Consider the following 4,139-nt stretch of genomic DNA (forward strand, 5'->3'; position numbering starts at 1 on the left):
ATTACATTTTTGCGACAACTTTTTGTAATTTTTTTATTCGAAAATATTATGCAGATTTCAAAAAAGGCGTAGAAATGTTAGCAATAATTTTTTCTTTAAAAGCAGAATTAAATTTTGTATCACCTACCAAATTTGTGAAAACATACGCTTGGAAGAAAAAAAATTATCCCTAAATTTTCTCCGTACCTTGCAAAGCTTTTCAAATAAAAACTCGATATGTATATATATTATAATTTAAAATTTTATTTTTGCGAACGTTTTTGGATTTTTTCAAATACTGTGAACATTAAAAAAACATACGTTACCTAGAAATATTTTAAATGTTAAATATAATTTTTGAAACTAATGTCTTATTGTTGTATTTACAATCAATAAAATATATTTAAAAAAAATTTTAATTGTTGAAATTCCGGAATTTTTCAATTACGATATTTTATAAATCGGCAATTTTCTGTCGGGAATCTTATTATTCGAGAATTTTCCAACTCGGTAACATTATAAACTGTCGGGAATTTTAATATTCGGGAATTTTCCAATTCGATAATATTATAAACTGTCAAAAATTTTATTATTCGGGAATTTTGCAATTCGGGAATTTTCTAATTCTGAAATTTTACTATTCAAGAATTTTATTATTCGGGAATTTTCCAATTGGGTGTTTTTATTTTTCGGCAGTTTTATTATAGGTGAATTTTATTTTGCGGCAATTTTCTGATTCGGTATTTTTATTTTTCGGCAATTTTATTATTCGTGTATTTTATTATTTAGGAATTTTCCAAATCGATATTTTTATTTTTCAGTGATTTTATTATTCGCGAATTTGATTAATGGAGAATTTTCTGATTCGGGGATTTTACAGTGTCGGGAATTTTATTTTTCGGTATTTTTCAGTCGTCCCCTTTTATTGTGGACTGCAGGTCGCATATTATAATTTTTCAATTTCGTCATAAATAATAATTTATTTTAATTTTATTTAATTAATAAAAAAATAGTTTTTAAATAATTAATTAGGATAAGAAAAATTTGTATGCTCTTCCTTGCTCTATTTCATAAAATAAAATAATAAAGTTGGCATTTTCCAACACAAGAGCCTCTGTACATTTACGTATAAGTCTTCGTGTATCAAGTATTAATTAAGTTAATTTATCTTTCTGATAATTATAAAATTTTGAATGAATCATGTAATACTGGACTTACAGTACTTTTATCATTCGGACCAGAGTGTTTTTGATATAAATACCCGAATAAATAATTTACGAAAAGGTTTTAGAAGATAAATATATTTATAATAAATAAATTATAAATAATTCCTATCCCTTACCTTTAATTTAAAAAATGCAAATTGGAATTTTAGGATTTTGGAAAAAACAAGTCAGAAGGTATGTGAAAATAATATATTTTCGACTTTATACAGAGACAGAATTTAATATTATAATAAATTATAATAAATATTACAGTAAATTATAATAAATTTCATATTAATTTATAATAAATATTACAATTAATTATAACTAATAGAGTGCTGTTTGCTAAAACCGTAAAAGGTTTTTGAATTTTGTCATAAATGTTATTATAATTATCTATGATGCATGCATGCATTCCGAAATATTCGAAATTCAATACAATCGGAAATGAAAATTTCGTTCTTGATAACGTGCCTTTATTTAAAATCTGAAATATCCTGAAAATTACAAAATTTAAAATAGTTACTATTTAAATTGGTGAATATAAAAAATAATTAAAATTGCAGTAATTATTGTTAATATTAATTTTAATTGAGCAAATATTTTATAAATAAAAAAAATTATATAAATAATTTTTTTAAGAAGCACGTTATCAGAACGTCACAAAATATTTATCTCCAGTAAACTTTGGCACGTACATGTTTAGTTCCTAAGATTATATTAATTACCGAACAAAATCAATGATTTTTTCAGTTCATTATTACTTAAACAAGCAACCAATATCGAATTAAAATAAATATTGTCAAAATAAATAGGCAGATAATTTTTAATATTGAAGCATATAAACCATGAAAAAGTAATAAATACTGACTTTTATTTATGTAGTCGATAACAATTTTTGTATGAGTTAATAGCACATAAACTAGATTTTCCTATCTGGTATACTAGCCACCTAAATTAAACATCATTTATCATTTACTAAGGCCAACATTTCCAGGGTGGCTGCAAAATTTAATTTTTTTAATTAACTGATATTTTTAATACCGAAATTTAAATATTAAAATATCTATATTTTAATGATTGTTATATAAAGTTCCGCTTACAGAAATTCCCTGAAATTAATGAAAATAAAAAACTTCAAAACTTTCAAATCGTATCATTATTACCTAAATTTAAAAATCCAAATTTTAAAATTCCTGAAATTAGTGAATGATGGAATTTAGGATTTTATCGAAGTTTTAAATATTAGAAAAAAATGTTTATTATTTTATAAATATGGAAATTCGAGAGTTTGGAAATTTGCGGAATTGATTATATTATTCATTTTAGGTTTCAGATTTTCATCAATTTAAATTTATAACAATTTTGAATCGTATTAACTTTTAATTTCGAAATTTTTTATTTTTTCCGAAATTTCCAATTTCATTAATTAAATTTTTGGCATTTTTCAGAATTCAGGATTTTTTTCGGAAAAATTTTGTCTTTCTTGAAAATTTTCATTTCTGAAATTCTAAAGCCCAAATATTCAAATTTTGGAAAAAAATATTTGATATTTTAGATGAAAATGAATACCCAATATAAAATTAAAGATTACCTCAACAGAAAAAAATTATTAGATATTTTTACGAGATTCCGAAAATCTGAAATTGAATACAGTAATTTTAATATTATAATATTTATATTTTAATCATAGCTATATAAAGTTCCGCCTACAGAAATTCCCTTTAGTTAATGAAAATAAAAAACATTGCGAAAAATCTTTAAAAAAAACATTTTAAAACTTTTAAATCACTGGTGTCATTATTACTTAAATTTAAAAATCCAAATTTAAAAATTCCTAAAATTAGTAAATAATGTAATTTAGGATATTATCGAAATTTAAGATGTTAAAAAAATGTTTATTACTTCAAAAATATGAAATTTCGAGAGTTTGAAAATTTCCGGAATTTAAAATTACAGGAATTGATTATTTTATTCATTTTACGTTTTAAATTTTCGATCAATTTAAATTTAAAACAATTTTGAATTTTATTAACTTTTACTTTTCGAATGTTTTAATTTCATTATAAAACAATTTGGGCAGTCTTATTTTTTGGATAAATTAAAATTTTGAAAATTTGTGCTTTTTCCGAAATTTTTAGTTTCATTAATTACATTTTTGGGATTTTTCAGTTATTGAAAATAAAACAACTTCAGTATTTTCAAATTATTCGTGTAATTAAATTACCGCGATTGCATTCATTATTACCTAAATTTGAAAAAAAATGTTTAAATTCCCGAAATTATTAAATAATACTATTTGGGATGTTACCGAAAATTTAAATTTCAGAAAAATAAAATAAATGTTTTTCATTTCAGAAATGTGAAATTTCGAGAGTTTGAATTTTTTTTAATTTAGGATTTCGGAAATTTATTTTTTTCAGTTTTATTAGCTTTTATATTCAGAATGTTTTAATTTTAAAGGGAAACAATTTTAGAAGTATTATTTTTTTGATTCAGGATTCTTCTTTGGAAAAGTATGTATTCCTCGAAAATTTTTGTTCCTGAAATTCTAAAGCCCAAATATTTAAATTTCTGAGAAAAAGATTTAATATTTCACTTGGGAATTTTAATATTTTAATAATAGTTATATAAAGTTCCGTTTACAGAAATCACCTGAAGTTAATGAAAATAAAAAATTTCGCAACTTTCAAATTATTGGTGCAACTAAATTCCGTGATTCCATTCATTATTAGTTAAATTTGAAAATCCAAGTTTTAAAATTTCCGAAATTATTAAATGAAGGAAATTAATATCTAACCGAAATTTTAAATTTTGGAAAAAAAATAATGTTTATCACTTCAAAAATATAAAATTTCGAAAGTATGAAATTTTTGGGAATTTAAAATTTCAGGAATAAACTAATTTATTAATTTAAGGTTTTAAATTTTCGGTGACTTGAAATTTATGAAAATT

The sequence above is a fragment of the Belonocnema kinseyi genome, chromosome 4 (genome assembly GCF_010883055.1).
Source record: "Belonocnema kinseyi isolate 2016_QV_RU_SX_M_011 chromosome 4, B_treatae_v1, whole genome shotgun sequence".
Classification (NCBI taxonomy): domain Eukaryota; kingdom Metazoa; phylum Arthropoda; class Insecta; order Hymenoptera; family Cynipidae; genus Belonocnema; species Belonocnema kinseyi.